The 13538-nt window shown below is 48.4% G+C and overlaps 1 protein-coding gene across 1 annotated transcript in view; it reads right to left on the bottom strand.

The window, feature by feature from the left end:
• The window catches only part of LOC146782680 (extracellular calcium-sensing receptor-like), a 228224-nt gene that overhangs the window by 132511 nt on the left and 82175 nt on the right, over positions 1 to 13538 (bottom strand). The window lies entirely within an intron of this gene.

Raw genomic sequence — 13538 nt, 5'->3', positions numbered from 1 at the left:
AGAAAGGCGTCTGGGTTCGGCGGAGCGGTTATTTCAGTAATACAGGTGACGGTTCCTTGTGATCCAGCGCAAGAGCAACTAGCAATTCTAATTCAGCCATCATACTGCGCAGCTAGCAATTCTAATTCAGCCGCCATGCTGCTCCTATTCAACGGGCGGGCACACGCGGCCGCGCGCTCCCGGAACTTGTGCTTCCGGCCCAGCATCGCCAGAGACACAGAAGGGTGGATCTACAGGGCTGCGCGCGGAGGCCGAGCTGGGCGGCAGCGAAGCTCGCTTAATCTCCTCTCTAGGTGCGCTCCTCCATACCAGCACACCTGCTTTTCTATTGATGGCTGCGTCCCTGGCTGCCAGCGCCACGGTCCAGTAATGGAATTTTACTCATAACTGTTTTCATCTTTTTGCTGCTGTTAGAAAAGAAATCCATTGAAGTGATTCGACTGAGACTGTGCATTGCCTGATAGCAACAAGGTTCAGTGAGCCGCTTTTCTTTTGTCTGTGCAATTGCAATAATGCACTGCATTGAAAAGTGAAATGTAAAGTGTGTGAAATGAAAACTCAGGCTAGGAAATGTTTCTAACGAGTATAGTATATGGAAATACTTATGTGACTTAAAACACGATTTTGGGGCTTTTTTGTTCAGAATGTTTGACACAAAAAACAGTAGATAACCCCTTAAATCAGCAAAGCATAAGTCAAAGGGCCAGACTGAGGAAATGTAATTTCCCATCTATCTGTGCTGTGCTTAATTACATTTTTTTTAAAGTGCCTGGGTCCTCTTCAGGAGGCCACTGAAGTTTGCACTACCCACTGCCCCTGCCAGGGCTGCCAGTGGCAGCACCAACACACTACCATTCATCACATTCTTAAAAGTGTGACAATTTCAGGCCCCCAATTATATAATAAGCATTTGCAATGCAATAGGTCTCGCAATTACGTGACTTCAAGCTATTGGCATTGTAAATGAATATGCCTTTCATTTATGTTTTAAAAACGAAAAGAAAAATAAAAGGCATTGTCATTTACAATGTCAATAGCTCTAACTCCCGTAAATGCGAGACCTATTGCATTGCGCACCCGCTAATACCAATCTTCACTGCGACCAGTTTACATAACGGCATCAGGAAGGGGAGTCACGAGGTATTTTTTATGTTGATGACGAGTGGGGAGCATCTGAGGTCATTCCTATGATGCTACAACAGACAGCATTAGTCGGCTGGTTGTGCACGTACAATGTACTCCCAGAGCCTCTAAGAAACGATATGATGTATTCCCGAATACTGCGATATAGCATCCTTTGCATGTAACATAAACAAGCATTTGCAATGCATTAGGTCTCGCATTTGCGAGATTTTGTGCTATTGGCATTATAAATGACAATGCCTGTTATTTATCTGTTGTTTTTTAAACATATAAATAAAAGGCATTGTCATTTACAATGTCAATAGCACAAAATCTTGCAAATGCGAGACCTAATGCTTTGCAAATGCTTGTTTATATAATTTGTTAATTTGTGTGCACTATTTAATAGTGTGTGTGTAATTAACTACTTTGGCTTTTTAAAAAGTAGGCACTAGCTGAACAGTGAGATATTGAATTTTGCTTTCGGTGCTGCCATCCCCTAAGTATGCCATGAACTGCTCTCCATTGTGTAATGAGAGTCAAGTGTCAAAAAGAGGTACTATTTCATGGTCTGCAGTACGGGAATACCAAAACACCTGTCGCAAATTACTACAGTTGTTACAATAGGGGTAAGTACACCCTGTCTTCTGTGGAAACCTCCTACTCAGATTTCATACACCCGCGACTTCATACTTGTGGAAATCCGTGATGTAATTTCACCAAAATTACAGATGAGGTTGGCATGGCATTGCTCCCTGTTAGACCTGGCATCCTTGGCAGAGTTTCCCCATAACCTTTTGCCTTCAGATCTCCTGTTTGTGCTGGCCTTAGGACTCTGCACACTTTACTATTGCTAACCAGTGCTAAAGTGCTTGTGCTCTCTCCTTAACATGTGGTAGAGTTAGCTTATATCCAATTGGCATATTTAATTGACTTGTACATCCCTAGTAAAGTAGCACTACCTGTGTCCAGGGCCTTTAAATTAAATGCTACTAGTGGGCCTGCAGCACTGATTGTGCCACTGTTAGACCTGGCATTTCTTGGCATGATTACCCCTGACTTTTTGCCTCTACCTCCTCCATTTTTGATGCTGTGATGGATTGCTTTTTACTGGCTTAGATGCTTTGGGCAAAGTGCAAGTGCTCCCTGTATAAAGTGTAATGGTAATTGGTTTTCCACAATTGGCATGTTTGTCTTACTTGTAAAAGTCCCTAGTAAAGTGCACTATGTGTACCAGGGCTGGTAATACAAATGCTACTAGTGGGCCTGCAGCACTAATTGTACCACCCACATAATTAGCCCTGAAAAGGGATCTCAGGCCTGCCACTGCAGTGCCTGCGTGCAGTTTGTTAAACTGCCTTGTTGTCCTGACAAGTGCACCCACTTGCCAGGCCTTACCCTTCTCTTTTTCTGCACATCAGACACCCCTATGGTAGGCCCAATGTACCCCTCTGGGCAGGGCTCAGTGTATGTGAAAGGTAGGACATGTACTGAGGTGTGTACCATGTCCTGACAGTGAAATACTCTCCATTTCGTTTTTCACTGTTGCAAGGCTATCTTGCCCATAAGAAGGAATGGGGGAGGCTCTGTAATATGTTTCCAGCCTATCTTCCCATAGGATTGTGTAACACATCTTTTTGTGAAGGTGGTTTTTGAATTGTGTGTTTAGAAACCCCACTTTTAGAAGTGGCTGTGTTTTTGTTCTAACAATTCTGGGGTCGAATCCGATCCTGTAATTTTTTTTTCCGTACGACTCCTATCCGTAATTTTTTCCGTACGAATCGTACAAGTCACGTCCAACCCGTGAAGTACGATTCGTATGGGAAAAATACATACGGATCGGTCCGATCCGTACGAATCGTATCGGGAAAAGTTGTACGAGACGGACCTGGACACTTTTCCGTACGAATCGTAAAAATACAGTCCGAGCGTACAAGTACGATCCGGACCGACTTTCCGGTTTTACGATTCGTACGGAAAACGTCCCGTACACGGGGAATGACTTTACCCGCTACGAAGCGAAGTTTGTACGACTCGTATCCCGGGAAAAGTTGTTCCTGGGGTGCGAGTCGTACAGGCCCCCCTATGCATATGTATGCACCGTTGTGTATGTACGCACCGTACCCCCAGCGCGTATGTACGCACCGTACCCCAGCGCGTATGTACGCTGCGTACCCCCAGTGCGAATGTACAGTGCGTACCCCCAGTGCGAATGTACTGTACGTACCTTTGCACTGGGGGTACGCACCGTACATTCGCACTGGGGTATGCACCGTACATTCGCACTGGGGGTACGGTGCGTACATACGCGCTGGGGGTACGGTGCGTACATACACAACGCACGGGGTGTATGCTTGTATGACTCGTACCCCTGGGGACTCAGCTTTTACGGCTGTTATTGGCTCCCGTAAAAAAAAGAGCCGTACGGAGTGACGTAGGGACGAATCGTACTTGCTGGGCTGGAAAACGCTGCTTAAATACGTATGGGCGTCGCGTACAGGCTGTTCCGGATCTGAATCGTAAAGTTTTTTTTAACCGTACGGTATTTTGTACGAAACGTGCAGAAATAGGCTTTCTGTACGAATCGTACTTCCTAGGTTGTACGGAAAGTTTACCGGGTACGAGTCTTTCGGAGAAAACGCTCCGTACAACGATTCGTACGGCCTTTTTCCAGGATTGGAATCGGCCCCTCTGTGTCTCTGCCTGGTTGCGGATTGACTGTCTGGATTTGAATGTGATAGGATCTGGGGAATGTCTTGACCCAGTGGAAGGGGAGGTGAGACAGCCACGGCTGACCTGCATCTGGAGTGTAGGGGGTAGGAGGAGCACCTGGAAGTGAAGAGGCCTGGGCTGGGCTCCATCTCCTGCTGAGTGATTGAGGACCCAGACCCCCACTTTCAAAGGAAGAAGGTGTCACTGAGAGGGAGACACCCAGAACTGGTTTGGACAGGGGTCAATGTCCCCTGAACAAAAAGACTTCAAAGACATTTAGGGGTATAACTATGAGAGCTGAAACGCCTGAATTTTGGACTGATCAAGACTGAAAAGGATTGAAACTACTTTGCGTTCAAGAGGAACATCTGCCAAGGAAGAACAGCTGAAGAGACTGAAGAGAAGGACTGACCCTTGCTGTGTGTTCTGGGGCTGGCCTGCAGTTCACTGATTTAACTAAGGAGAGGCTAAGGGACTTTGCTGTGTGCTGTGTCCTCCTGCTTGAAATGACTTTGCTGTGTGCTGTGTCCTGAAGTAACGTGTCTCCAAGGTCCCGAGGAGAGCTGGCTCCCTGTTGTGGAAACTCAGGAACAAAAAAGTTTCCAAGTGTGTCTCAGCAACGCTGTGTGCGTGTGCTTCGTGTAGCCTGAGACCTTCGGAAGAACTGCCCCGTGATTGTGTGCACCCAGAGTCCAAGTGAGTCTCAGCGACGATGTGTGCGTGTGCTTCGTGCAGTCTTAGGCCTTCATGAGTATTGCCCTGTGATCGTGTGCACCAGGAGCCCAAGTGAGTCTGGGAGCCGCTGTGTGCATGTGCTTTGTGCAGCCTGAGACCTTCGTGAGGATTGCCCTATGATTGTGTGCACCTGGAGTTCAAGTGAGTCTCAGCAATGCTGTGTGCGTGTGCTTCGTGCAGCCTGAGACCTTCGTGAGGATTGCCCTGTGATCGTGTGCACCCGTATTCCAAGTGAGTCTCAGCGACGCTGTGTGCGTGTGCTTCTTACAGCCTCAGAACTTCATGAGGATTGCCCTGGGATCGTGTGCACCCAGAGTCCAAGTGAGTCTCAGCAATGCTGTTTGTGTGTGCTTCGTGCATCCTGAGACCTTCGTGAGGATTGCCCTGTGATTGTGTGCACCTGGAGTCCAAGTGAGTCTCAGCGACACTGTGTGCGTGTGCTTCGTGCAGCCTGAGACCTTCGTGAGGATTGCCCTGTGATCGTGTGCACCTGGACTCCAAGTGAGTCTCAGTGAAGCTGTGTGCGTGTGCTTCGTCCACCGTGTCCCCCAATGCTACTAATCCTGAGCCCCGGGCGTGAATAGTTTGTACAATCCGAGCGTCGGAACGCCCAGGGATTGTGCTGATCCTGGGGAAAACCTCAGCAGACCCCTCTCGTTGACATTTTAGGTGAAACTCACCCCGGCTCGGAGATACTCAGGAAGAGCCAAGATGGCGACCACAAACTGAGAAGGCGGATCCTGGCGTTATCGAAGATGAGAGGAGGTCCAGGACGCGTCACCAAGTGAGCCCCTAGCTGCAAGGAGAATGGCCGGTAGCTACGCAGCGGCCCATAACTCGGATTGACGCCGAAAGGGGCTGGGTGCCCGCTCCTGAGCGACATCAGTATGTCCCCTGCTGAGAAAGAGCTTGGCACTCAGATGTGAGAAGTGTGAGCCTGTTGGTGGGGAGCCCGACCGGAGCAGTCTGAGGAGGTGCGGCGGCATACCCTGGGGGGACTGTGGTGACCTTGGCACCCTGAGGAGAATCAAGTAACATATGAAGACGGTGCTGGCCCTCAGTTCAGGCCCCTGATATATGAAGGGCTGATAGGCCATAGAATACACCCCGATCAGGCTGTGCTGCAGGAACCTCTGGGCCCCATCCTGAATCGAGGCGCTTGGAGCAGACCCCACGCACTGCCCCTGTTTCTGAGAACATAAACCATAAGACGCCGGAGGGGGTTTTGGACTGAAGTGTGCTTGAGCCAGTGGTCCACCACACTGTGGGAGAGAGCGACAGTGGAGTAGAAGGGAACGCCAGGACGACATCAGAAGACACTGCAAGGGCCCAGTGGAAGCTGCGAGGAGGGGTACCGGGGCATACAGGCCCAGGACGGATCGGCAGATACGTTAGCCCCTAGCCCCTGGCCGCTTAGCATATGGAGCAACCAACTTTATTGTACCACCAGAACTCCATACTTGACCTAGCTCTGCCACGCCAATAGGCAGTAGTGAACACTAACCGGTTACCTCCTGAATAAGTGAACCCGTTGGGGCCTGAAGGGTGCGCGCTTGCGGTGAAACATGGGAAAAGTCCCCAGGAAGAAGGGGTATACTACCGTCAGCACGGGGGTGCACTGGTTATCCGACGGATGATGAAGATGAAACAGGAGGGATTGGGAAGGATGCGGCTCCCGTGAAGCCTACTCTAGCGGACATCATGCAGGCCATTACGGCCTCCAGCGAGGCGCTGGAGACGAAAATCTGCGCGATCGGTTCTGACCTCAGCCTGCTGAAAAATGATCATCACAAGCCCAAAGAACGTGTTGTAGTCACTAAAAAGGCACTCACTGACATTCCGGAAGCGGTGTCCATTCTGCAGAAATCGCTGAAACTGGTGGAAGCCAAGGTTAAGGTCCCAGAGGTATGGGCCTTGGACAGTGATTGTAGATCCCGCAGAAACAACCTACGAATAGTGGTAGTTCCGGAGTGGGTAGAAGGCATGGATGTGGTGCGATTCCTCAAGCACTGGCTCAAAGTGGAGGTGGCCCCAGAGGGGCTTTTCCCCTTCTATGCCCTTGAGAGAGCTCATAGGGTCCGTGCCAGATCACCCAAGCCTGGAGCCCCCCTCGACCAATTATGGCACGACTCCTCCACTTCAGGGACCAGGACCATATCGTTCAGCAAGCCCACCGAAAACAGGACCTGCAGATGGATAACAATAAGGTGATGATCTTCCCGGACTTCACCAGAGAAGTGCAATGTCAGTGGGCGTCATTCTTTGCCCTCAAGCGAAAGCTCCAGCAATTGCAGATCCTGTATGCAATGATGTTCCCAGCTCACCTCCGGGTGACCGATTCCTCGAGAGTACAGCTCTTCAATACTCCACAAGAGGCATGGGAATGGCTAGATTCCCGCCAGGAGGGACGAAATTCATCACCGGACTTGACGTAGCAAGGCACAAACTGAAGCAAGCACTCGAGGAGCGGCGCAAAGTACTGCAGGCAATTACGGAACTTAGCCAGGGGGGGCACCAGCCCTGGCTCGAGCAAAAGCAGTCCCAACATGGACATATTGGAAAGTTCATTGCCAGTCAGTGCAAATGAGGACTCGGAGACCAAATTGCCAGAAGCCATGCCTCAAACGGCAGACAAAAGTGTCTAGGAGGGGCGACCCATGCAGTTCATCAGAAGTCTTCCGAGAGGCCGAGTGTGATTTACGCGTGGTGCCCGGCATGACGGCGGACGAGCGGTGGCATGGACACTAGGGCTTCCGAACAAGTCACGATGTTGGGGGGCGGCCTGGAAGAGTTCTGGGCCTGGTAGGGTAAGCTACATAACCTCACCACTACCAAAAGACTTCTTAGTATTGAGTTTAAGTTTGGATGGGAACTAGTTTTTGTGTACCTGTGCTGGGGAGGGGGAATTGGGGGGTTCATTTTGTTCAGGGATTGTTGTTTTGGGCCAGGTGTGTCGTACTAGGGGAAATCACTAGGGGAATGCTCCACTTCACACAATGGTATCCCCATAGATAATAAGTGTCTATCCTGGAATTTCCGGGGGATGCACACTATTCTGTGCCGCCACAAAATTCATGCATACTTGATCAGGAAGGGGGTGCCAATTGCGCTGCTTCAAGAGACCCACTTAACAGCAAAGAAAGGCGCTGCACTTCAACGTCGGTGGAGGGGGCAAGTCTTTTATACCTGCTACTCGGCCTTCGCCGGGGGGGTCCTGATTTGGGTGAGGGCAGGGGTGCCCTTCCAATGCACTAGACAGATAACTGACCCTGAGGGGAGGTTTGTGGTTGTTTCTGGACGACTAGATGGCAGAGACATAGTACTTGGGAGTTTGCATGCACCTAATACGGAGAAACCTGCATTCTTGTCGCAATTATCGGAAACACCGGCCTCGGCTCTGACGGGCTCAGTACTACTGAGTGGCGATTTCGGTTGTGTGACTGATATTGGGTTGGATCGTTCTCATGCCCCACACCCCGATGCTCCCATACATAAAATAGCAGAGGCCTGCCAACATTGGCAGCGGAGATGGGGGCTGATAGATTCCTGGAGGTCCCAACACCCTGGGGAGAGGGATTACTCCTTTTTCTCAGCGATGCATGAGCTCCATGTTCGCTTAGATGCTATATTGTGTTCTTCGGATGTGCATGGGGGAGTCAGATCTAGTAAATACCCGGCCAGAACAGTCTCAGACCATAACCCGATATTGGTAAGTCTGGAGTGGACCCGTGAAAGACCCCAAAATTCCTGTCTGGAGCTTGAGACCTGAAGCACTAGATGACCAGGTTTTCCACTCATCGTGAGAATTCTCACCTGGACGATGAGCGGAGTCAAGTGGATGGACAGCCGACAGACGTAAAAACCCTAATTATAAAAGGGATCTATGCTGGGGCAACCTATCAACTAACAAGGTGTACCGACAGCTGCTCTTGATTACTCGGACATATACCTTCCCAACGATATACTAGAACTTTTTAAAGATTTTTAATCCTGCCACCTGACCAAGGGCACTGATGCCGGTGAACCTAACATACTGCGATGTGCAATACCTAGCGGTTCACAGCTCGTTTTACGATTCTTTAATTCTACCACCCGACCGTTGGCACTGACACTTGTGAACCCAATATATTGCAAGGTGCCATATCTAACGGTTAATAGGTCATTTTACGATTCCACACACATTGTTTGGAAGAATCAGAATAGTATAGAAGGAGGTAGATGCCCCTAGGAACCTATCAGACATTCCGAAATCCAGATACGTCTTGTTTTCATTTTGACTACAACAAGAGGTGGGCCAAACTTTTCCTGGTTTTCAACTTTTGCTTGAGAGAGTTACAAATGACTCGGTCTTGATAAAGATGGCTATATAAAGGCACCATCGAAATGCTTTACATAAGGAACACAATCTGTGAGGAAACTGGGACCATTGAATGCTCATATTTTTTGTATGGTATCCGGTCTCAACCTTTTAATGATATTATCATGGATGTGGGCCGTTTATTTACATAGTCTTTTGTCTTTTTTACATGTACTCTCTTTGTTCTTTATGTGATATATGTTTTTATTGATTATTTGTATGCAATTCTTGTGTTTTTTGACAATATTCTGATGTAAGAGAAATACTGTTCACTCATGTACTGCCAAGCTTATGCTTTTTAACTTTTATCTGGAACCATTTGAGCAATAAATTGATATATTTTTATAAAACTACCGTTTTCAATTCTAGTGGCATGGAATTATACTGCTTCCTCTATGTATGCTGATAGATTGTATGCTTGTAAGCGTGATGTGTAACAGGATATACAGTTATTAGTATTAGACTAGCGGTTCTTCCAAAGGAAACATGTTCTGTTGACACGAACAGAGTAGGGCCACCAATGACTGAAGGTGTGATGTGGGAGGATAGATGTTTGACTTACCTGGGCACCCAAATATACCACACGCAAGGGGATCTGTTGGAAAGCAACATGAGAGAGTGCTACAGGGCACCAAAAGTAGCTTCAACTTCTGGGGGACCCTCCCACTTTCGCTGGCGGGCCGAGTTGCCCTCCTAAATTGGTAACCTTGCCAAAATTTTTGTACTACTTTGTAACACTCCCAATTTGGATACCAGCCCGACTATATACCCAACTCAAAACCATGATCTCTGGGTTTTTATGGGGGACTGGGAGACAGAGGGTTGCACTCAGCACCCTGATGTGGCCCAGAGCGGAGGAAGGCTTGGCTGTGCCTGACTTTGAGGCCTACTATCCTGTGGCTCAGCTGCAGTGGTTCACAAAGTGGATGGCGGGGTGACTCAGGGGGACGGACAGCCAGAGGGACTACGCCCGGAGCCTGCAGCTCCTACGGCAGATACTGTTGAAGCTCCCTATACGGGATCATCCGGCAAATTCTGGAATAGAGCCCTGCGACGAGCACGGATTTGGTGCCCCTACGGACTGAAAATCCTACTGACTATATGTGAGGCTCTACCCCATGGTGGAATTGACATAGACTAGAGGCCTGTGGGGCAGTGGGAATATCCACCATAGGAGATTTGTACTAAGAGAGCACTATGCTCCAATTTAGCGATCTCCGGGAGAGGTTCGACCTGCCAGGGGGAGATTTTCTCCTACACTCAAATCTCACAGCAGCTATAAGAAAACACTGCTATGAGGGACTCTCCGAACCCCAGACGTCAGCCATCTGTTAATACCTAGTGACAGCAGCAGAACCCTTTAAGGCGGTCACTTGCCTCTACAGACGCATAACACATTAAAAACTACAGCACCTGACTGAGTTGTGTCTCAAATGGGAGGCAGATCCGGGCGAGGCAATAGCTGAAAAACCCTGGGTTGAACTAGCGGAGAGAGCTTGGAAAAGCACCAGGAACGCTCGATTCCAGTGACTGCACTTCTATGTCTTGCACAGAGCGTACCTCAACCCGGGCAGGATTAATGAATTCTTTGCTACACAATTAGCTGCTTGTCCCCACTGCAATCTGGAGGGTACAGGATTTCTGCATATGTTCTGGGACTGGCCAAACCTGGGTAGCTTCTGGGAAGGAATGACCACAGTCTTGACGAATGTGACAGATAGGGAGGTAGTAGCATCTCCAGGTTACTGTCTGCTACACTGGTTCCCCCACACAGCCAGGGACAAGGTCAGGAGTACGTTTTTAGATCTGGGACTAGTATTGGCTAAAAGGGATATCATTTAAAATTGAGCAGAATGCAAGGGAGCAGTTAGAATGCAAATAGTAAAAAGGACAGGCAGAGAAAAATCTTTGGAAAGAGCTAGGGCATGGATAGCATTGGTGGAGCTCCTAAAGCATCCGGGTGAGGAAAGGGAAGACAGCCTAGTTGAAGAGGTCCCTGACAATGGTGACTAACACCCTTACACACCGACACCGAATCCAGTCGATTGCAGCACATTAGTCTGGGCGCACTACCTCAATTGTCCTCCAACCCAGCCCTTAGCGGCACAGTAGCACAAGGGCGAGAGACAGATCAAATATAGGGCAATCCTAGTGTACAAAGATATAGACCGATTATAAGCGATACACCTGGAGGGAGGGGAGGGAGGGAGACTCATTGTGGGAGGGTTAGAGTTGAACAGAGAGCACAAGGACTGATAGAAGCAAACTATATGGTTTAATAAAGAACTTTATTATACTTGTTACCATGGGGTTGCCGAGATTGGGTATTTTGGCCATTGAAATGTTTCTTTTTCTTATTCCATTCCACAACTGGGAGTAATGAGCCACTGTGTTAAAAGTGTTTGCTTCTTTCCTTTTTTTTTCTTCTTTGCCTTCACCTATTGTACCTGTAATCAGCACCTCATTATTGTATGCCTGTTTAAAACCCAATAAAATCTGTAAAATAATTAATGGGATATCATAGGAATTACCCTAGTACATTTTAGAAATGTAATTTTCAAATGGGAACAAGTAACTGGTTCCTTTTTGGTATCTCTGGAGTCGTAGTTTTAAATCCTAACTAAGGGTGAAGTTGGATTTTAAATTACAATTTTAAAAATGCCACTTACAGCTGGGTGCAAACTGTAATGGCAAGCAAAAAAATAATTCAACCTAGCCTGACTGATGAGGGGTGATACCCTGAAACTGGTCCCGGGATGCTTGTCTCTGGTCCAGGGACTGGCCTGGAAGTTCTGGCGGGACTGCTCCCATGGGGAGCAGGGTCAAGACTGATTTGCATATGACAGAGGGCAAACTGGAACGGCATGGTGAGCAAACAAATGATGGATTTAACCTAGATCTATGACTTGGGGTGAATGTTAAGCATTCCATCCATCATCTGTTCTTTTTGCATCTGTCGTCCTAACTGCCGTGCTTGCTATGCCACCAGATTCAAGTTAGCCAGGCTCATATGGGGTGATACCTCAAAACTGGTCCCAGGATGCTTGTTACTGGTCCAGGGAGGACCTGACCTGGCTGTTCGGGCTGCACTGTTCCCAAGGGAAGCAGGGTCAAGACTGATTTGCATTTGGCTGGGAGCAACTGGAATGGCATGACGAGCAGCATTCCGTCCATCTGTTCATTTTGCACTTTTAGAAAATTTGCAATTGTTTTTGCCTTAGCCATTTGGTACCTGCAGTGTGTCTCTAGGTCACATGAGAGGGTGTGGGTGACAGTTGGAGTTTGTGTATTCCACCTACCTAGACAGACAAACCTTAAGAGGTGATTAGGATGGGCCATAATGCCAGGATGGGAAGGAGGAGCTGGGCCAAGCCCCACCAACACATGAATAGTCTGTGTCCTGTCTCCATACAAAGGGCTGCATAGCCCCTGTAGTTAATCTTAAGCCAGGGCAAGGAAGGCAGGGAACCTGTTCACTTAAAAGGCATGCCTCTAGAAGTGTCTTGCCACTTCAAAGACACAATTAGGTATAAATACTGGACCTCAGACAGCAACTCTTCAGTAGACTTCTGGACCTGTGGATACTCTGACATGAAGAAGGACTACTGTGCTGCTGAATGGACTGCTACTCTGCTGGACTGCTGCTCTGAAAGAACTGCTCTCAGGGACATAAAAGGCTTCCAACAAACTTGCATCTGCACCTGGACTGTGCCATCTGTGAGTCATCCTCGCTACGTTGTCCCACCCCAGTCCTGGACCCTTGGAAGTGAGCATAAGGTGCTTCCCAGCCTCTGTGGATCCAGCAGAGCTAATGCATCTACTCTGCTGCATGGCGCAAACCCGAGCAGAACTGACACATCACAGTTGCTGCATGGATTGAACCTGCTGCAAAGACCGGCATTGCTGCCACAGCCCGCAACTGCCTTTGGAACACCTGGTGCGCAACGTATTCTCAGTGCAGGCTCTCTCATTCCCTGTCAATGGAAGCCTAGACGGCAATGCTAGACTCTGCATCGCAGCATTGCAGCTTCTCAGAACCAACACATCACACCGACTGCGTACTGCATCATCAATGCCGGACTTTCCATCGTAAGCCCCTCCAATGGGATTGTCAATGACAGTGCAGGCCCACACATCACATTTTAGCTGCATCTCAGATCCAACGTATTGCTTCTGCTGTGTGACACATCTTCACAGCAGATCCTCACAACACTCAGCAAATCAGGATTTAAAGTGCCGTTTTCAACTTGCCTAACTGGCTCTCCGTAGTCGGCGTGCACTCCTTCGCGGTCAGTCTCAACTTGTGTATTTGTCCTGGTTTTTCACTGAACTCTTTAAATTTGAATATCTCAAGTCCTACTGGTTGGATTTTTGTCATTTTTATCTTGTGTTATTTATTGAAGAAAGGTCTATTTATCTAACTTTGGGATTTTTTTAGGGTGGCATTCTCACTTAATTAGTGTTTGACTGCTTTGTGCCAACTACCAGAGGTTGACCACAAGTTAATTTAGGATTCGCTTTTGGCTCACCCTGACAAGAATTATGGTTTTTGCTTGACCAGGGCTGACACCTCAGTCAACCAACTACCCAATTTCTCACGCTCCCTCATCAT

The sequence above is a fragment of the Triturus cristatus genome, chromosome 12 (genome assembly GCF_964204655.1).
Source record: "Triturus cristatus chromosome 12, aTriCri1.1, whole genome shotgun sequence".
NCBI classification, from domain to species: domain Eukaryota; kingdom Metazoa; phylum Chordata; class Amphibia; order Caudata; family Salamandridae; genus Triturus; species Triturus cristatus.
This window is presented reverse-complemented; position numbering and strand designations above follow the sequence as displayed.